General features: G+C 42.6%; 1 long non-coding RNA gene across 1 annotated transcript; it reads right to left on the bottom strand.

The window, feature by feature from the left end:
* Positions 1-4,048: 4,048 nt before the first annotated feature.
* LOC132680262 (uncharacterized) lies at positions 4,049-18,257 on the bottom strand. Its single transcript, XR_009610595.3, has 3 exons — positions 18,150-18,257; positions 15,628-15,858; positions 4,049-4,182 (listed from the first exon to the last, which is right to left on the bottom strand). It is a non-coding gene; the product is annotated as an uncharacterized LOC132680262 (long non-coding RNA).
* Positions 18,258-22,080: the final 3,823 nt, after the last annotated feature.

Raw genomic sequence — 22,080 nt, 5'->3', positions numbered from 1 at the left:
CGAGCACATATCAAAACAGGGATTTGAACCCAATTTGTCTGATTCTAAAGCTTGTGACCTTTTCCATTAAGCCATGTTGCCTCATGTACAGACAATCTATGTAAGGATCTGTTTTGCTCTAGGATCCAGTTGACCCTTGGAACAACATGGGGGTTAAGGGTGCTGATCACCATGCGGTTGAAAATCTATGTAGACATTTTGGCCGTCCCCAGACTTAACCAGTCCTTAGCGCTACTATTGACCAGAAGCCTTACCAATAACATAAGCAGTTGATGAACACAATTTTGTGTGTCATATGTATTATATCCTGTATTCTTATATCCTGTATTCTTACACTAAAGTAAGCTAGAGAAGAGAAAATGTTGTTAATAAAGTCATAGGGAAGAGAAAACATTTACAGCACTGTCTGGTATTTATCCCAAAACTTCATGTACAAGCAGACCTGCATACCTGCGTTCAAGCCTGTGTTGTTCAAAGTCACCTTTATTTGCATTTAGGTTTTTGATTTCCTCACCTGGAAGTGGATGCTTAAAAGGAGTAAAGAAGTCTGTGCTTGAGGATTTTTCACACACTGTCATAATCTATCGTACCTCCCCTTAAGTAAAGATGAGTCACCTCCACACTATGTAAGGAAAATATCGAGCATGTTTTGGTGTAAAGCATGCAATGAACCTGTAATAATTTTGAACATGTGAGTAAGAATTGATGCATGCTTTGAGTTTTAAGTGTTGACAGAGTTATCTTTTGAGCAAGGTAACTGATTCAATAATATTTACCTTCCAACAACTGTAACTGCCTCAGGAGAAAATAAATCGATGAGAGATACTCCCTGACTCCAATACAACGGCCATGGAGAAGAGAAACTGTCTGGGATCCGGTGGTGTGTTAGAAACATTTTTGCACCGTCTCGTGAGACTTGACTAGTAAACTTCCAGGAATTTCCTGAGCGATGTGGGAAAGGTAGCTATTATTAAAAATTAAGTTACAAATCCTTGCAGTTAAATCGCATTGAAAGCAAAGGTGATGAATACTCAGCGTCACTTCCTAATTGTTTTGTTATAGTTCGGTATTCTCTCTGGTTTTACAGTTAGCCCCATTGTGTCTGTACGATGAAAGTATTACATGATGCTCAGCTACTGCACGTTTCTTCCTGACTCTGCATTCAGTGATACCACACGAGTAGTCTGAAGTTGACTACAATGGAAGTCTGTCCACCAAACAAATTGGCAAACCCGACACATCGAGGCTTGACTTAGTGTCTTATTGATTGCCTAGACGAGATTTGGCAAACTACAGCCAGCGACCCAAATTCAGCCGAAGGTCTGTTTCTGGAAAGTTTTATTGGAAAACAGCCATGCCCATTTATTTCTGTGTTGCCTATAGTTGCCTTTGTATAATGGCAGAATTGAGTAGTCAGTGAGAGTGACCATCTGCCCCACAAATCCTAAAATATTTACTAACTGGCCCTTTACAGAAAGTGTCTCCAAGCCCCTGATCTAGACATAGGAAACTGATGGGGAAGATATTTGATAATACAGTTTAAACATCAAAGGGCATCATATGTATGGACCTTACGCTGTGGCTAGCATGAAAACTTGTAAAATTCCTCCAGGATTCAAAAACAATTATCCAATTCAGCAAAAGCATTGCTCATGTAATGGACAAATGAGTCAAGTTCCCATATGTATGTGTCGTGGTGAGGTGGAAGTTTCATTTTGGTGAATATAATTTGAGGTTGAAAAATAGTTTAACGGTAGACAATATATCAGATTTAATGGCAATAAATGTATTAAGAAAAGAATCAGCAGACTGGAATGCAATTTTATCAAATCGTGATTGAATTGCAATAGTAGATTGCCTGTGGATACAAGAGTTTGGGCAAAATTGCTGAAAACGTTCTGTGAGAATCAATTGACTACATAAAATTTATACTAAAAAGTATTGTACATTTTATTACTTGTAAATTATGTGCTACATATTCTTAATATCATTAAAAGTAGCAATAGACTTATGCACTTGTATATATGCATATGATTTTTCTCAAAGAACCAATCGTTAAACATTTACCAGCACACTACCAGTGTATCCCAGCTCTTTGCCTTGGGGATGTTAGGAGACCCAACCTGTCGCCAATTATTTCCCCTCTAGACCAGACCAGGCAAATCAAAATGGAATAGTAGGCAGGACTAAACTAAACAGTAATGAAATTGGACAGGGAAGTAGACAGGTTTTGCTCTCCAAAGAGCCATAAGCATCACAGCCTTCACGGTTACATCCAACTGAAGGAGACTTGGTATGATCGCCTTGAGACCAAGGTTAGGAAACTTGGGAGTCAGGTGGTTGTGACCTGTGTTGATTAGGAAATGAAAAAAAAAATGCTGTGACAGACGACTCCAGAAGCTGAGCAATTCACAGAGCTTTATTTTTTGCTCATCTCACGGTTGAGTGTGGTTTAAGGATTGGAAGTATTGGCTGTGCTCAAACAGAGACCCAGGCTCCTTCCATTGAGTGCCTCCGCCATCTCCTGGGTCCTCATGGGGTGTCTAGTATCTGGTTGGCCCTCAAGGAGGGCACGCGCTGGTTTCAGCGGGTGGCTTTAGGGACTAGGTCTCTACAGGGCATGCGACTTTTCTAGTCTGCGTCTCTTCAAGCCAGAATTCAGTTGGCAAGGGAGACTGGGAAAAGGTGGCATCCTCATATGCCCAGGAGGAAATGAAACGGTAATTTGTGAACACATCGTGTGGCCACTGCCACTATTTCACTCTTTTCCTTCTTTGCCTGGCAAGTCCTAGTGTGCACAGGACACCTCACCTTTTACAGTGGGTGCCAATGAGGATACTTGATTTTGTTGAACTACATGATAAACTTGACGTAACTTGGATGGGGCGCCTGGGTGGCTCCGTCGGTTGAGCATAAGACTTCAGCTCAGGTCATGATCTCATGGTTCATGGATTCGAGCCCCGCGTCAGGCTCCCTGCTGACAGCTCAGAGCTTGGGGCCTACTTTGGATTCTGTGTCTCCCTTTCTCTCTGCCCCTTCCCTGCTCATTCTCTCTCTTTCTCTCTCAAAAATAAACATTAAAAAAAAATGAAATAACTTGGATAAACTAGTTGCCAGTCATCCATTACAAACATGCAAGCCTTTACATGGTCTCCAGGTTTTCCAGTAGAGGCATGTTGTTGGAAGACTTTGGGAGGGAAAACTGTGAAGTAAAAAGGATTCTCCGGTTCTGGTAGGATTTCTTTCTAGTTTAATTTTACTACACAATTACTCAAAGTACTTGGTCAATTAATGCATATGTGTTTAGGTCAGTGCCTGCCTTTATGTTACTGTAATCTCTTGTTGTTGTTGTTGTTGTTGTTTTTCTTCACAACTTTATATGAGGGAGAGTGAGGGATAAAGAGAAGTGTTAGCCCAAGTATATAAAGTGTAGAGAACACTAAGATGTCCAAGATAGACACCCTAAAGGTTATGATTGCATTGTTATGATGGCAAATTGCAAAGGACAAATGTTCAACAGCGGGAACTCGAGGCGATGTGCTTGCCTCTGCATATTCTGTGTCTCCGTGTGTTTGTGGGCGTTTGTGTGACTTGTGGAACTCTATTTCTGGAGCCCGATTCTCTGGGCAGCACAATAGGCATGTGCTCCTGGAACAATGTCAAGCAAACCGGCCACCTTCCCCTTCCCAACGTGGGTGCCAGTAGTGACATATATGTGAGGGAGGTGCTTCTACATGCCTCTTCCCATCTGCTTGCTCGGCTTTGTGAACAGAACGGGGATGCTGAGAGGCATGACAAAGCCAGAGCCACTGCTGTCAGTTGGCCCAAGGACACCTGCCCTCATGGTGTTTGGCACAACCCGGGTCATCTATGCTTTGATGACAGCCGCAGCCCAGACCTGTCCACTCTAGGAGCTGCACATGCACTAAAAAGCTCGTTTTCCTAGGTTTCTCTCCTTAGAAAAGCAAAGAGGCCATGAAAAGATAGAGACACTTGGGAACCCAGAAGCCAGAGTGTAAGGAATATCTAGCATACAAGGAGGGTCCACTTCAGTGCCTTGTTCCTCAGCCATGGAAAGGCGCCCACCTGTGGAGGCTGAGTTCTTCTTCTAGGTGTCTCCTAGTGTGAACCTGCCATCTGTCGTGCAGAGTATTCCGGGAGAGACCTTCCTATTCCTGTAACCTGCAGAGGAACGACAGATGAATGTGGGGGAAGGGAAGACACATGGCCCCTCTCAGAGTGGGCTTGCATGACTTCAAGTAGAGCAGAGCTCACCGCACGTGAGCTTTGGAAAGAAATGTATTCAATGTCGACGGTTGCATCTTCCCAACTGTGTCTGCTTCCCATCTACCTTTTTCCCTGACATCTTTTTTTGATAAAAGGAGAGAATCCTGTTCCAAAAAAAAGAAAAAGAAAAGAAAAAAAAAATGGAAGTTGGGGTGGGAGAGAACTGGACTACAAAAGAGCAGCAGAGAGAATTTTAGGGGTATGAGAACTGTTCTGTATCCTGACTCTGGTGATGGCTACTTGACCCCATGCATTTATCAAAACTCACAGAACGCTATGCCAAAAAAGAGACATCTTTTTTATATTTATAAAGTATTAAGTAAATTGATAAAAAGTTTCAGACACGTCGCTAATCCTTGTGGCTCCCTTTATGAAAAGCATAATAACATAAAATGAAAGGATCAGAAAACGCTTATTTAAATCGACTGAATTGTCCATCCAATATGGCAGCCCCTAGTCACATGTGGCTATAGAGCATTTGAAATGAATAATCAAATTGAGATGTGCTATCAGTATAAAATATACTCCAGGGGCACCTGGGTGGGTCAGTCGGGAGCGCCGACTTCGGCTCAGGTCATGATCGCATGGTTGGTGGGTTCGGGCCCCGCGTCGGGCTCTGTGCTGACAGCTCAGAGCCTGGAGCCTGCTGCAGATTCTGTGTCTCCCTCTTGCTCTGCCCCTACCCCGCTCATGCTCTGTTTCTCTCTGTCTCAAAGATGAATAAACATTAAAAAAAATTTTTTTAAATAAAATAAAATATACTCCATATCCCAAAGTTTTCATACAGAAAAAGAAAGTAAATAGCTCATAAATAACTATTATATATTGATTACATGTTGAAGTGGTAATATGTATTATTAAATAAAATGTACTATTAAAATTAATTTCATCAGTTTATTTTTACTTTTTAAAATAGAACTACTAGAAAATTTACAATTACATTCATAACACAAGTGTCTGTTGAGCAATGCTGGCTGCCACTGTGTACAAGGTGTAGGTAGGTATATCATGGAACTAGAAATTTGTTTGAAAACTCCCTCCCTCATTTCACATTCATCACCCAAGGTTTTGTTCTTAGCCACCAGCTCTTTCTTCTCTGTTTCATTTCTTATTGGAACCGAGCCTTAAAGCATAATCTTTATTTAAATGACTCCTAAATTGAATCTCCAATCCAGCATCTGTCTAAACCAGCAGATCCCCAGCCAGGGACAGTGTCACTCCCAGGGGACATCTGGCAATGTCTGGATGCATTTTTAGTTGTCACAACTTGGGGAGTGAGGATACTGTGGGCGGCTAGTGGGTAGGGGCCAGACACGGTACTAAACGTCCTACAGTACAACAAGACAGCCTCCCAACTATACAGTCCAAAATATTAATAATGCTGAAGTTTTGAAACACTGATAAACATTTGTCAGCCTGCTTATTGATATGGCACCGATAACCTACCATGTATAATTCACTATGTTAACCATATTATATAACTAATACTATATATATATATATATATATATATATATATTTATTTATTTATTTATTTATATATACTAAATAGCACGTAAAGTAGTTGTATATAGTATATATAGTAGTATATAATGGTATATAATATATTAGTATAGTATATGTACTATATAATAAATATAATATAATTAATATAATCTAATATGTTACAATATAATATATAACTAAGTAATCTCTACACCCAATGTGGGGCTTGAATTTACAACCCCGAGATTAAGAGTTGCGTGCTCTACCGACTGAGCCAGCCAGGCACCCCAATATGCTAAATATTTTGAGGAAGATAAAGTCCTTTATCTACAAAAATCTGCCAATATGGTCCCATATCTACAAAGATAAAATAGATATGTATCCCACATTCACCATAGAGATAAAACATGTATTTGAAACAGAATAGGTAATCAAAAGTGTCATAATAGGATAATGTAAGAAGAGACAGTGAAAAGTAATATGCAAAAGTATGGATGATTTCTCACTTATTTCTTTGTTTCCAAAAGCCGATGTGATCTTTCTGCTTGGATATCAACACAGCTAAAACTTAACTCATCAACTTTCCTTATAACAAACCATTTTCTAAGTATATATTATATTTTATTCTCCTAGGTTAGAAAATTGGGAGATACCTTTGACCATCTCTCCTGGCTTCTCCATCTCTTGTCAAGATTTGTAAAAACTTTCTCTAATTTAGTCAACATAAATAATTTTGCTTCCTTTTCTTCTTTTCCAATTGTGGGTAGACAATGTTAAGGAGCATTAAAAAATATAAATATAAAATAGAGTCCCAATATATAATCTAGTGGAGAAGGTGTGTGATCTCTTGAAATGCCAAAAAAATGAATTAATTAATTGATTAATTAATTAATTAAAGGCTACCATACAGGAAGAACTTAAGTGGCAAATAAATAGTAGAAATAAATGTTTAGAAATTCTGAGGAAAATAAGATAAATATAAAAATGCAGAACCTGTGAGCAATTCGCTTGTTATTCTGTTCTAGCCTCATAACTCTGTTACTGAAATAGTTTCCTCTGCCTTCTGTTCCAAGCCCCTAGATGTCATTTTTGCTTTAATTTTCCTGAAAACATTTCTTTTATCATGATATTTCTCTTGCTCCAAAGTCTGTAATGACTTTTTCTTCCCTAAGATATTACATACCGTCCCCCAACCTTCAAAGGCATTCTACAATGTGACCCAACTCCACCTTTATTTCTCACGATCCCCCAACATGCTAGTGCCACACCAGCCAGGTGGGCCCATTCACATGCCCCTGCCTCCGTGTTTTTGTGGGACTGTCCTCCTCTGTTCTTTTGCTGATACCAATGCAAGCCATCTTTCCAGGCCCATCCAGTGTCCTTGAAGCTTTCCTCACGACACTAAGGCACACTGTTTCCCTTCTTCGAATTAATTTGCACTCATAATAGACACTACTCAACACTGAATATTCTTATTCTCTGGAAGTTGCATCCATAATCAACACCATCCAACACTAAATGTTCTCATTCTGTGGGAAGAAGGAAGCCGGGTTGCAGTGTCCTTTCAATATCTGAATTCAACTAAAACAGTCCCTAGGAGCTATTCGGTGCCTATGTGCTGCTCAAAGAATCATTGGTATTGTGCCTTTGGAGAAATATTACTATGATTCTTCTATGACAAAAAAAAAAGGTATGTAACTGACCTCTGTAAGCAAGCAGATCAAATATTCCTTCCACATGAATGTTGCATTCCAATGTAATTAACTTGACAACTACACACATATTCCACTTTTCAAACTTTGCTAGTACTCCTTTTTAAGAGTTTCTTGGAGAGCCTGTGGCACATTCTTTTAATATATTCAAAGGTTATAAATCTTAATTCTGTGAAGGTGATCTTGACTTTCTAAACTGGCATTTAGAACCATGACAGGGGATTCAGATGGGGGAAGCTGGGTGGTATCATAAGCGATCTCAAAAAAGAGGTAGGAGTGGAATCACGAGACTCACCTTTCCTATCGACGTAAACTGTTTCTGAAAGTAGTTTTAAATAAATGCTGAGTGCTGACTGTCAGAGGGAAGAATCCCGTCCTGCCCAGGCGAGCCTCACCTACATCATTGTCTAAGCCAAGATTTGTGGGGATCTTTGTCCACCCTGCTGGCTGCTTTGTGCTTCATTCTAACTTTCCTTCACCAATAAAGCACACATTCAGGCCAGAAAAACGTATGACTTACACCCCCCGGGAAACCCTGCTAATTCCAGGGTGGCTATGATTATTGACTGACTGTATGGGGACGAATTGACTGCTAGGTGCAGCCCTGTTCAGGTTTTTATTGGCAAGTTTTAGGATGCAGTGACCGTCGGCGAAGCGAAAAGATGGGCATCAAGACTTTAGAGGTGAAAGTTCTATTGCAGAAGTGGAACTACCTTTGCTGGGGAGAATGAGACTCTGTGTGTGTGTGTGTGTGTGTGTGTGTGTGTGTGTGTGTGTTGTGTGTGTGTGTGTGTGTGTGTGTGTGTGTGGTGTTGACGAGTCGAACAGGAAGACTCTGAGCTGGGCCTCCCAGACAAATTGCATATGATGTCAAGTACGAACATACAGACTTTAGCACTGCACATGTTCAGTCCCCATTTGTCAAGCTCCCCACACAGTTGGCTGCTTTGGCGTATAATAATAAATTGGATTGTATGTACTGCTGGCATCCAGTCTTTTTTGAGCATTGCCCAAACTAATGATCTGGTACATGGGTCTCCAGCGGAGGGGAACAGGTGGTTTTGTTGTGTCGACATTCTTATCACACATCATTTCTTTTAATCCTCCCAGTGACTTTCTGAGGCAAATACAGTTGTCCCCATTTCCACAAAAGGGGGACGTAATCTTGGAGACTTTTCAGGATTTTGACCGAGGTCAGGCATATAGTGAGTTTCCGAATGGAATGAAGGATGTAAGGGGCCACACCAGGCCCCCAAGCCTTCTAGGAGATTCTAAATCGAAATGTGTGAGCTTCCTGAAAAAGATCTGCTGATGTACTCTTAGCAGGGTTATAGATTTCTGCTGAGTCATTTTCAGAATGATGACCTTCTGCTTTGACGGCCTGCCAGGATTCAAAAGTTCTTTGAATTAGGGACTCCTTTCATCCTGTTGAACGGTATCAATCCCTGCCTAGTGATCCATCCTTGTTTCCTAAGCTCTAAATGAGAGAGAACAATGCAGTCACATTTTGATATTCTGTAGCTTTTCTCTGCTTAGTCATGCCACTAAGCACCTTTTTTTGTGTGAGAGGCAACATATAAGCTATTTGCTGAGTGCACGAAAATAGGCTTATTTCCCTCTCCTCAATTTATAAAGCATTTTCGCATGCAACATCTAATTTTATTTTGCCTTGGCCAAGGAGACAGTGCTGAGGCCAAACATTTCCACAGCGGTGGTTAATCAAGGTTCCTTCTTTTAAATCGTTGTTACTTATCTTTGCACTAAAGGACAAGCAGGAAAGAGAAATGTCTTTAATAACTTAGTGATAGGGCAGGCAAGGAAGTATAAGCATGCCGTCCTAAACCAGGCCTTCTCAAGCTGCTTCGGATCACCCAAAGGTGCTTGCTAGATATTCTAGGCTCCCATCCGAAACCTACTAATCTCAGTCTCTGAAGCCCTAGAAATCTGCATTATTTTAAAAAGCTGTCCTGCGAATCTTTTATATATTTTTAATATGAAATTTATTGTCAAATTGGTTTCCATACAACACCCAGTGCTCATCCCAAAATGTGTCCTCCTCAATTCCCATCTCCCACCCTCCCCTCCCTCCCACCCCCATCAACCCTCAGTTTGTTCTCAGTTTTTAAGAGTCTCTTATGCTTTGGCTCCCTCCCTCTCTAACCTCTTTTTTTTCCCTTCCCCTCCCCCATGGTCTTCTGTTAAGTTTCTCAGGATCCACATAAGAGTGAAACCATATGGTATCTGTCTTTCTCTGTATGTAATATTTTTTATTGTTATGATTGCCCAGCCAGAGGTCTTAAGATGCAGGTTGCTGTACAAAACAATGCCTTACTGTCCTTCTGGTGCTAATTTCCACAATCTGTAATATTCACCTCACTGAGACCCACAGTCTGGACCTGGGTCTGGCCAGACCTCCTGAAAGAGTTAATTAAAATAAAAGAATTGATTCTTAGGCTACTTGGAGTGCAACCCTCTTTCTGAAGCTGCTGTGGTCTCTGATCAGTTCACTTACAGCCTGAGAACTAACACTGGCAATGATTTGGGGTTATTTTTAATTGGAATTTTTTCATTCATTATCCAAAATTAACACAACTAGATTGCTTCAGAAAATGGAAACGTTTAGACTTTGAGGGGAAAAAGTGACATCTTTAATCACTGGGGCATTGCTACACACTCCAGTTTTGCATTAGGTTTCATCAGGGAAATAAAATGAAACACTTAGCTTCATGACGCCGGGAAAGTCGGTGCGACCAACTTCGGTTGCCAAACTAAGCCAGCAGGTGAAGTGGTGTAGGGCAAAACAAAATGTTCTCCAATAGGGTGTTCTTTTAGGCAAAGAGAGATTTTTGACTTGTGAGAAACATAAATAGCCTTGACCCATTTGGTTAACCACGACAACAACAAAATGGCTGTTGTCTGGGATGGGGCAGTGAGACTGATGTTGCGTTGGCTAAGACTTGAGTGTTCAAAACGCGGAGAAAGGCATGCCTGCCCGCATGCTTTATCTTCACCGTAAATCAACACCTGGGATTCTCCACCTCTGCGCTCCTGACATTTGGGGCTGGACCATTCTTTGCTGTGAGGAGCTGTTCTGGGCATTGTAAGGTGACTGGCAGCATCCGGGCCTCCACCCACAGATGGATGCAGCTAGGTCCCCAGATGCCATGGCCAGAATTGTCTCCAGACATCCCCACATATCCCCTGAGGAGCAAAATCACTGGCAGAACCACTGACCGACAGGTACTAGTTTCTTTAATTGTAACTTCTGCAACCATAAAAAAAAATTACATTGAAGGAATTCCTTAATATGCTTAAAAAGTAACTCAAAATAAATGTATTTAAATATCTGAAAAACACTCCAAAGCTATACCAAGGTCAAAGGTGGCGGAGAAGGGCGAAACATCCCGATTTTGTATACAATGAAACAATGTTCCTGTTTTGTATGCAGTGAAATCTGTTCCCCTCCGCTGGAGGCCCATGTACCAGATCATTCATTTGGGCAATGCTGAAAAAAGACTGGATGCCCGGTAGTACATCCAATCCAATACAATGAAACAGCCTTCGTTATGGGGTAATGTGGATCGATATCAATGGTAAATGAAGACTCAAACTATTAAGATTGGACAGAAGATGAGTTTAGGCAGCCTAGAGTTCCTGCTACCGAAGCCATGGGACAAACTTTGGTATGCAACATAGACTCTGATATAAGCAGGCCACTGGGAAGGGCAGTCAGAAGAACACACATCCTCCCCATTTTCAGCCACGAGAGACTCTTAAATACAGAGAACAAACTGAGGGCTGTGAGGGGGAGGCGGGGATGGGTTAAATGAGTGATGGGCATTAAGGAGGGCACTTTTCAGGATGAGCACTGGCTGTCACATGTAAGTGATGAATCACTGGGTTCTACTCCCGAAGCCAAGACTACACCATATGTTAACTAACTTGAATTTAAATAAAATTTAAAAAGTTATTAAATAATTTTTAAAACTTAAAAAAGGGGGAAGAATCATTATTAAAAAAATTTTCTCTTGTAATTCAAATGTAGGAATATCAGAAAACGTTTTGGGTCATCTTGAACTTAACCACTCAGTACATCCATGTTTCTGCCAGGAGCTACCTTCCTGTTCATTCTTACCCTGTTCCCCAGATCAGTGAAACAAGGGGACTTCAAACATGCCATGTGTCACTCCCTCTAGGTGAAGGAGGTAAAGGAGCCTGAAAACTGACACTTCTCTAGGTCTCAAGTCCAGGCGATGGCCAAGAAAAACACTTCAGGGAGGTTAAGATCCTGGTGGACTCCAGGACGAGGGGCTCTGAGGAATGAAAACGTATAAGAACCAAGGCCTCCCACGGTCAAACCTCTTGAGGCATATTCTTTGAAACATTCATTTATTATTAGGTAGGTAATAAATGCCCATTTTAGAACCGCCAAGGATTTAAAAACAAAAAAAAGTTAAAAGACGATCGAATTATCTTGCTTTTCTCTATAGTGTTACCACCCATGTGGTATACATTCTTTAGGTTTGCTAATTTTTAACTTTTATATAAGTAGAATCAACTGGATATAATTTTTTTACAATTTGGTGTTTTCAACCCACATGAAGTTTTAAGATTCATCTACATTGATGCTTGTAACTGTAATTTGTTTGCACTGTTGTTTAATATTCTACCATAAGAATATATCAGCTTTATACATTCTACTGATGATTTTGGTTGGTTGTTTTGTATTACCTATTACAGGTAAGGCATCTATGACTGTTTTTATGTGTCCCTTGTTGACAGTGTTCACGAGTTGTTCTTACCTCTCATATGTGAGGGTGAAAATCCTGGATTTGGGGGATGTACGTTTCTAAATGTCTAGATAATGCCAGACTGTTTTCCAGATTATTTGTCCCATTAAGCTCTTGCCCACTCACTGTCCTCACCATAGCTTAGAATTGATGGATGTTTTTGTTTACCAATCTGATCAAGAAAAAGTGGTTCATTGTGGTTTTAATTTACATTGCTGTAATTATTTAAAAGCTTAAAATCTTTTCATATTTTAATTGGAAATTTATGTTTGTCCTTTGGTCATTTTTTTGTCCATTTTATGTTTCATTTTTGTGTTTTTCTTATTGATTCATATGTGGGTTTTGGGTTTGTTTTTTTTTTTTGGCATATTCTGCATACAAATTCTTTCTCCAGTTTCATAAATTGTGTGTGTGTGTGTGTGTGTGTGTGTGTGTATGCCAGTTAGTAATTTTTCTTTTTACTGTGTGTTTTTTTGATAAATAATAGCTCTTAATCCTAACGTAGTCAAGTAACCATATTCTGTTTATGGTTTAAGCTTTTATTACTTGTTTTAAGATATTCTACTCTCTCCTGAGGTGTTAAACTACTATCCTATATTTTCTTCTAGAAGTTTTAAAGTTTTGTCCATTACTGATAGGTCCTTAAACCACCTTAAACTGATTTCTGTGAATGGTATAAGATAAGCAACCAATTCCATTTTTTCCATACGGATACCCAGTTGGCCACTGTCATTTATTGAAATGTTTATTTTTTTTTCTACATTGTTCAATCTTCAAAAGGACGGCCCTCCTTCAGACAGTCAGATTGCAAAAGCCATCCCATTTGGGTGAACCAATTAGCAAATATACTTTCCTCTAAGCATTCCTATTAGAAAAAGGTGTCCCATCCTCCCAGAAGAGGGAACTTTGACAGGCACATGACCTGTTCTGCTTGATGGTAATCCAGCATCATCAATTTCCTTTCTCAGTATTTTTCTTTACTATTTTCACCCGTGGATTTTTCTGTATATTCTAGGATTATTTTTGATAAATTGCAAAGAAAACTCTTACATTTTAGCATTAGATTTTGGTAAGTTTTCAAATCTTTACAAAATTAAGTCTTCCCACCCAAAAATAGAGTATGTTTCTCCATTTATTTAAGTCATACTGTCATAGGTACATGGAGGTCTTATATATTTCTGATGTAACATTATTTCTACATATGTTATGGGCTTTTTTTTGATATTATGAAGGGTCTTATTTCTTATATGTCAAATTATTTGTGACAGATGAAAAAAGTAAACACATTTTTATACATGTGCTTAATATCCATTCATTTTACTGTCTCTCCATGATTTATTTTGGATGATTTGTATATCCTGCAAGTAATTGCAATTTTCTCCTCTCTTTCTATGATTATTTGAGTGTCACAAATTAATGTCTTTGCCATATCTTCCAGAACACTGCTACTTCCTCATGATACCAGTGTGCTCATTACCCGCAGACCTGATTTTAGTAGTTATAGGCCTAGTTTGTACTGTTACATACACCTGTTGTTTCGGGGTGAATATTTTTTGTATTTTTGAGAAACTTCCTTCCATTTCTCTATTTTATAATTTTTATTTATTTATTTTTTTGGTCATCTCTACACCCAATGTGGGGCTTGAACTCATGATCCTGAGATCAAGAGTCACACACTCTACTGACAGGGCCAGCCAGGCACCCCCTCTTTTGTATTTTTCTAAGAAAGAATGGTTGTTGAACTTATTGAATGCCTTTTCAGTATTTACTATTTTTTATCTGACATTAATGCAGCGGGCTATATTGTTAGCTTTTCTCACCTTAAACTATGATGACATTTTTGGTTGTAGTGAATTATTAGTTTACTACATTTTCAGTTTTAATTTTCTAGATTTTTGTGGGACTTTTGTAGGAGCTTTTGAGCTATTCGTTAATTGAAGTCAATAGTTATATTTGTGAGAGAGAGATAGGAGGGAGGGAAGGATGGAGAATGAGACAGATGTGTCTGGAGTCTTTAATAGATTATTCTGGCTTCATAAAATAAATTGGGTAGTCTTCTATATTTTCTATCTTTAAGAGAAGTCTATGGAAAAATAGGAATTGCATAATTAAGGATTTGAAAGAATTGACCTAAAAATATCTGGGCCCCAAAACTGTGTTGGGAGATAATGATTGGATAACATTTTTAAGAGCTTTGGGGCAATTGAACTGTTTAGGACTTCTCCACATTGTGATAAAAGTTTTTTGAGGTCACAGAGATCTAAGAATGCATTTCAGAAAGCAAAAAAGGGAGCAATGTAGCCCTGTCCATGTGCCTTGTCTCTCCTGAGGCGTGTTTCCAGCTCAGAGAACAGACATTCTTCTGTCCCCTTGGTCCAGCCTGGGTGAGGACCCGGAGTCTCGGTTGGGAGGAAAGTGACAGATGGGAACCCAGCTACCAGTATCCACACAAAGCCTCCTTATTAAACTAAGTGGCAGTGGAGAGGTGGGCCTCACCTGTGCAACCCCGAACAATGAGGATGGACTTTACGTGGACGTGGCCCTGCTCCCCTGAGCTAGGGCGTCATGGATAATGCAGATTCCAGTTGCTGCCCTTGCCAGAACTCCAGTCTTTATCCCCTTACTCTGCCTTCCTAAGCTTCTATCCTCCAGCATCACCTGGCAGTTCAGATTCCTGTAGCCTTCCCTGCACCACATTCAGCTGACTTTTCTAATTCTGTTAGCTTTTCACTTAGATGCTGCACTTCCCAATTCCCAAAGTCAGCCTTCACATCTGCGCTCGTGTGCCATGTGGCACTCTGTTTCCTGCCCTATGCTGCTTCAAATCAGCTTATTTCTCTGTGTCCCTCTCTAGATGGAAAGCTCCACGGTGGGAGGAACATGTCCGCAGTGGCTCCTTATAACATCCTTGGTGCCTGGCGGAGTGCATAGCACAAGGTAGGAATTCGACAAGTATTTGTTGAATGAATGAACAAATGAAAATTGCATGAATGAGGTTGTTCTCCAGTTAAGAGCCGACTGAGCCTCAAGTCTTTGGGAAACACCAGCAGGTGGCATCTCAGAACCCAGAGGAGAAAACAGATTTCCATGTGATCAGTGTCACATGCGGACTTCTCTCAATCAAATCCCCTTCCCATCTGGGATGAATCAGCCCAAGGAGAAATCTTCTGTTTTCCTAACTGAAAAAACTGTTGAAATTATTTGCTGTAATGAGTAGGCTAAATCGGATCTTACTGTGGTGTGCCACAGATGTGTTACAAGTGTGACATCAGTCCCTTCAGTTCAGAGTGAGCAGGCCTAGGATAGCTGGACTCTGGCCCAGGCTGCTGGCCCCAAGCAGCCTTATCACTTACCCAGCGTGTCACCCAAGTGTTAGTGTGAGACATCCACCTTGGTTCGCCCAGGCTTGTGAGGGCTGATGGCCACCGTGTTGGCAGACTGGCCTGTATTATTATTATTTTCAGACATTATTAATTCTTAGTGGGACGTGTCTTCAGGTGGGAAGTCAAAGGAAGCACCATGTTTTCAGGCCCTGCAGAACATCACAGCAGTCCTGTCCCCTTGGAGTCCTGGGATTTCTCCAGCTTATAAAAAAGAAGAAAAGGGGGGTGCGTGTTAGTAATAGCAGTGGAAGTAACAGTTGGAGGGATAGAAATAGTACTAAGTAGTAGTCGTGCAGGTAGCAGTGATAATGATAGTAGTAATCGTATTTTCCAGGCGAAAAGTTGGACGGAATCAAATGTCATATCTGGTATTTTTCGTCTGTGGGCTCCCAAGGGGTCACGGGGGGCGATAGATAGCTCGAAGCAATTAGCCACAAAGCAGGAATTTCCTTCACATCTTGTGCTTTATCTTTAAAACCCATGCAGATTTACTTGCTGCTTCGTAAAATGTCAATGTCATCTCTTCCTCCTCTCCTCCCCCCCGCCCCCGCACCAAAAAATGTAAACCATGAGTTATAAATATGCTCCTGGAACATGGGCCAAGTTCATCCTACAGGTTCATCCTGGGACTTCAAGAACCCCCAACCCCACCCCCTCACTTCCAAGAACCCCTGGGGGGCTCCTCAGTCCTGTGCAGTTTCTTTACTGCTCCCGATGGGATGAAATAAAACACAAGCCACAGAAGTTCCATGTTAATAGGGAAAACAGTGGATGGGACCAAAAAATACCCAACCAACAAACAAAAGACCAGATTGAAACAGTTAATTTTTTTAAGGGAAAAACAGTAAGAGTTTTCTCTAAGCTGGGATGACAGAATTCGGGGGTTGCAGCTGGACCTCCCAGCATCTCCCCATAATTCCAGAACGGCTGGGAATCTTGTTCTAACAGCATTGCAGTCTGTCAGTGAGGGGTCCATCACTGTTTATCATACTCACATTCAATTACACTTGGCATGTGCTCTCAGTCTGGAAACTCTGCCAGATACCGTCTCCAACTGCAACTTGGCTGCCTCTAAAGAGGTTTGATCAGTGTTTGATCGGTATTTTATCATCAGTTCAGGGGTGAACATCATTTGGGCCTCCCTGGATATTGTGTGGTATCATGTTTTCTTGAGACCAGAGTTGCCCTCCAGGCGCCATGTTTGGAGGGAGAGCTCCGGGAAAGGCATTAATATATTTTTGGCACCAGACCTGACTTTCTTAAAAGCTGGGAATATAATAATCAGGCTGAACCCTAACTTTCTGGTGGCTGCCCCGATTCTGTGTTGACTAAGCTTTCCTAATGCCTTCCTGCCAGTGTATGAAAGGTACCATCCAGAGTCTGGGAAAAGATGCTTGGTGCATCTGTTTTTATTGGTTTGTTTTTGGTTTTGTTTTATTGCTTTAAAAAAAAAAATGTTTCCAGAGAACTCTCTTTATTTGGACAAATAGCTCAGACTGTCATCCATAAAATGAGAGAATGGGATCATATAATCTCTAGGGTGCCTTCCAGTTTTCATGTTTTTGGATTTTGAAATTTTCTGTCAAGTTGTCTGAGAAGCAGAGATGCTTCCTGGCTCCACTGTGGAAAAAGAGCCCCCTAAAATATTTTACAACCTGAAGATTCCAATGAACTAGAAGAATGTCATAAATCAATATCCAAACTAGACTGGACTGAAATGTCCACCCCCTTCATACCATTAAAGAATCCAACTGAAACTCCTAAGGATTATTGCAGACTGAAAGAAAGTATGCCTGAAGTAAATAGTGAACGGCAAAAAACAAAACAAAACAAAACATGGGGCAGGAGGAAACTTTTGGAGGTGATGGATACATTTGTGGCATTGACTGCGATGATGGCTTCACAGGTGTATACTAGCCTCCAAACACCTCAAGTTGTATACCTTAAATATCCGCAGCTTTTTGTATGTCAATCACTCAATGAAACCATTTTTACAAAACAAAAAAGGTAAATGGTCCCATTGGCTCATTTGGGCAGGACCCCGGGGACTCTCCCTGGAGAATTTATAAATGTTTCTCAAGGCCTCTGATGGGCATTAGGTGAACCTGTTCAGTTTGTAGTATTCCTTTCTCTGCAACATTATCTTGTACCATGGATCTTGGACAGGCAAGCCTGACTCTTTGGCACATTTCACCAGTGGTCAGATTTGAAAAGCTGCAAGACTAATTAGAAAACACACCTCTGATGGGGCGCCTGAGTGGCTTGGTCGGTTAAGCGTCCGACTTCGGCTCAGTCATGATCTCACAGTCTGTGAGTTCGAGCCCCGCGTCGGGCTCTGTACTGACAGCTCAGAGCCTGGAGCCTGTTTCAGATTCTGTGTCTCCCTCTCTCTCTGCTCCTCCCCTGTTCATGCTCTGTCTCTCTCTGTCTCAAGAATAAAGAAACATTAAAAATTAAAAAAAAAAAAAAAGAAGAAGAAGAAGAAAACACACCTCTGAGCCTCTGACATAATTTGGAGGACGGGAGAAGCCAGGTAAGTTGTGGAGAATATGGTGGGGGACCTGGCATGCTTGGTGCTGCAGAGTAGGGGGTGCCAGCTGTCTCCCGGTAATTATGCTTGATGAGAAATGCATGGTCCCCTGGGGGAGATGACCCCATAATCCATTCCTAGGCGACAAGAGCGACCAGTAACAAAGGCTTGTATTCAGAATGTGAGAGCTGAGAGGGAACTCAGTTTACCTCAGCCAACCCCTTATTCCAAAAATGAAGAGCACCAAGACCCAACACGACCCGGTATTTGGTCCAGCTCACACAGCTAATTAATGGCACAGCTAGGTGTGGCAACTTGGTATTCTTAAGTCAAAGAGGCCCTGATTCAAAACCTGGCTGAGGCTCTCTGCAGTCAGTTTCCCTCAGTAATGTACCCAACTCTTCCCTGAGCCTCAGGTTCCTCATCTACAACAAAATAGGAGTGAGCCCCCTGCTGTTTGGGGGGTCCTGCGCAGACAACGTTCAAGGACCTTTGCTCTGAGCCTGCTACGCTGCAAGAGCACTTGCTATTTTCTTGCCCTCCTGTTCTCTTCTTTTATCACCAGTTTTCACCGAAGCGCCATGAAGTCAGTGGTTTCCTTTTCTCAGACGTGCTCTGGCTGCAGTCTGGTGTTGCATAAGCTGCTGGATCAGGACACGGGTCCCCCGGGAGCTGGCGCGATGTGACCAGACACGCTGGCGCGGGGTGGGCGTTCCGTCCAGCAGAGGGCAGCAGAGCTCGCCCGGGCGCTCCTCCCGCGGCCTCGCCGGCGAACAGGGAGCCATTGTGTTCCCCTTCGGGAAAGGCCTCGGGAGCGGTCCTTGCCGCGTGTTCTTTTCAGCGGAGGCATTTTTCCTGTCTCGTTTCAGTGAGGACACAGTGTTTTGGCAACTGATATGTGGCCGGGTTTGGTTCGGTTTTGTCTGGTGGGGTGATCATTACATTTATTAGACGCCTCCCCCCCCCCCCCATGTGCTTCAGGCACCATGCTGGGCACCTAAGGTTCAATATCACAGTCACCACCGATTTAGAGATGACAACTGTGTTCTTCAGATAAGTTGAGTAACGGGGAACAGACAAAGGCTCTTTCTAAAGAAAGAGGGAAGGAGGAGGTACTTTATTTTACTGTGTCTGGCCAACAGAGGAGACATTTATTAAATGTGCCGTGTAAGTGAGGCATTTTTGTACATGCAGGGGAACGGCAAACAAGGCAAGTTCTTTGTCTTGACTGTGAAGATGGTACACATTTTTTTTTTTCCTCAGAGCAACTGATGTGGGAGGAGGTGGGACCTGTTAGCAATGGGGATCCCAGGCCCCATCCCAGAACCAGTGAATCAGAATCTGAGGTTTCACAGACTCCCCCAGGTGAGTCTTGTGCACTTTCAAGTGTGAGAAGCAAGCAAAGCCCCGGGAGGAGAGCCAGTAGCTGCCTTCACATATTTGGAGGGCCAATATTTGAAAGGGAGGGTGTATTTGTTTTGCTTTGCTCTAAAAGGCAGGTTTGGGTTTAATTAATGTAAGCCGAGAGAGAAGGAGGTTTGCAAATCCTTAAAGAGCAGGGGATTTGGAGTTGGACCTTATCCCAAACCTCACTAGCTCCCAACTAGTGACCCAGGCGGGTTGAGCTGGAGAAGACCAGCTAAACGATTTCCCTCATGTCCTTGTCTATAAAAAGAGGGATATTGCTATCTAAACAACTAAAACTGGTTGTTTTTTAATTCACTGAGATTACGACTTTGAAAATAATTTTTGGTTTTTATTTTTTTTAAGTTTTTTTTTTTTTTTTGGCTGGGGGGGGGGGGGGGGCAGAGAGAGAGGAAGAGAGAATCCCAAAGCTGACTCTGCACTGTCAGCTCACAGCCCAGATGCCAGGCTTGAACTTACCAACCGTGAGACCTTGACCTCAGTGAAAATCAACTGAGCCACCCAGGGGCCCTGATTTGTGCTTTTTAAAAAAATGACACAAATGTCAGTTAGGACTACCCCCAGCTGCAGTAGCCCGAGACCGAATGCATTGTCTTGTGAGGGTACCTCCTCATGAACTGGGGGACAGGGGGAACAAATGTGTGGAAGTATTCATGGAGCTCTCAAGAAATTCCTTAAGGAGGGGGCGTGCCTGGGCGACTCAGTCGGTTAAGCCTCTGACTTCAGCTCAGATCATGATCCCATGGTTTGTGGGTTCGAGCCCTGCGTTGGGCTTTGGGCTGACAGCATGTAGCCTGCCTCGGATTCTATGTCTTCCTCTCTGTGTCCCTCCCCCACTCACACTCTATCTGTCTCAAAAATAAAAGACATGAAAAGAAAAGAAAAGAAAAGAAAAGAAAAGAAAAGAAAAACTCATTATGGCCAGAGTATGTGGCACACCTGGGGAGGGGGGTGATCGCAAGGGGTGGAAGTGCCAGTGGCAAAATTAGGACTAGAACCCAGAAGATCCCTCCTTTCATGTCAGTGTCCTCCTTTCATGTCTTTGTGTCCTGAATAAGAACGGCGCCCCCACCCCCCCTTCCCCACTCCTCAAACTCTTGGCTCATTAGAACTCATGTTTGGTGGCAGCTGGTTCGTTAGGAGCCTAACAACCCTTTGAGTTGAACTACATACAGGAAAAAGCAGTCTGTTTACTGTTTCTTGCTGACTCTGCATCCACACAATTAGGAGCGAGTGGAAACAACGCAGAGTGGAGCCAGCCCATGACTTGGTTGTGACCGCGGCAGCCCAAAGCCGCACTTGTCTTGTCAGTGCTGTGTTATTACCCGGAAAGCAAGGAGACGCACGCCTCTTCCAGGAGGCGCGCTCCAGGGCCTGGAATCCCTGGGCCTGGAGGTCCTCCCGTTGCAGGGCAGCGGAAGGCACAGTGGGGAGGAGCACCCGGCACAGGATCAGCCCTCCGTGTGGGGGGCGGGGGGGGGGGTGGAGTGATGGAGTGACAGAGTGACCGAAGAGCAGAAAACTCAGCCAGCAGCCTGTTTTCATCCATGCGTGTCTCCACCTACAACTCCCGGCGCCCGAAGCAGAGACAGGACTTCCGCTAGCTTGGAATAGGTTGGGCCTGAGTTAGGGCTTCGATCCGACCAAGACGGTTGAGGACGGGGCATCATACAGAGACTCCCGTCTGTCTGCCTGGGAGAAGGCTCATTCGCCTGACATACCTTCCAGCGGTTGCTGGACACGCTCCTGGACACGTGCATCAGGCTTAACCCCACAGCGACTCCGTGTTTGAACTCTCTGGTTTTTAAGTCACCTAGTACTTCATCTCCAGAGGAAAGCAGAGGGCAGGGGGGTCAGAGGAGCTGGGAAGCAGAGCGTCGTTGGCCTGTGAGGAGGGCAGTGGGAGCTCCGGCCACCTTTGGTTCTAGTCCTGGTCGAGACCACGTGGTCATCTATTTTGAGGCCTGTGTTTCCCACTCAGACAGTCTTTTCCTAAATCAGAGCAAGGCTTCCGCCCTCCGTTTTCCCTCCACGCCCCTTCCCAGCCCTCCCCTCTCCTCCAGCCCCTCTGCGTTGAGTCTCTACAATGTCCAGGGATTCCTCCAGATGCTGTGTTCCAGGAACAGGCAACCTGCGGTCCTTTCAGGGAACGCCAGAATTCAGCACTGTCTGCCTGTCACCGTTTTTTGCCCTAAATAAATACATTCAAATGTATTTTTCTCCTTTCCATTGAGTTTCTACCTGAAAAACAGATGTCCATCTCTTTTCACATTGTTGACACTTTCATGCAGTTTTTAAATTTTTTCCTCTCTCTCAGATTTTCTCATTCCTTTTTTTTTTTTCTTTTTTTAAAGCATGGTGTGATAAAGAGTGTGGAATTTGGAATCAGGATGTCTGTGTGTTAGTTCCAGCCTTGCCCCTGCCTAACTGGCCACCCCTGAGGATGCCACTCACCCTCCGTGAGCCTC

The sequence above is a fragment of the Panthera onca genome, chromosome A1 (genome assembly GCF_046562875.1).
Source record: "Panthera onca isolate mPanOnc1 chromosome A1, mPanOnc1 haplotype 2, whole genome shotgun sequence".
In the NCBI taxonomy this organism is placed as follows: domain Eukaryota; kingdom Metazoa; phylum Chordata; class Mammalia; order Carnivora; family Felidae; genus Panthera; species Panthera onca.
Note: the sequence above shows the minus strand (reverse complement) of the source record. Positions and strands in the feature narration are given on the sequence as shown.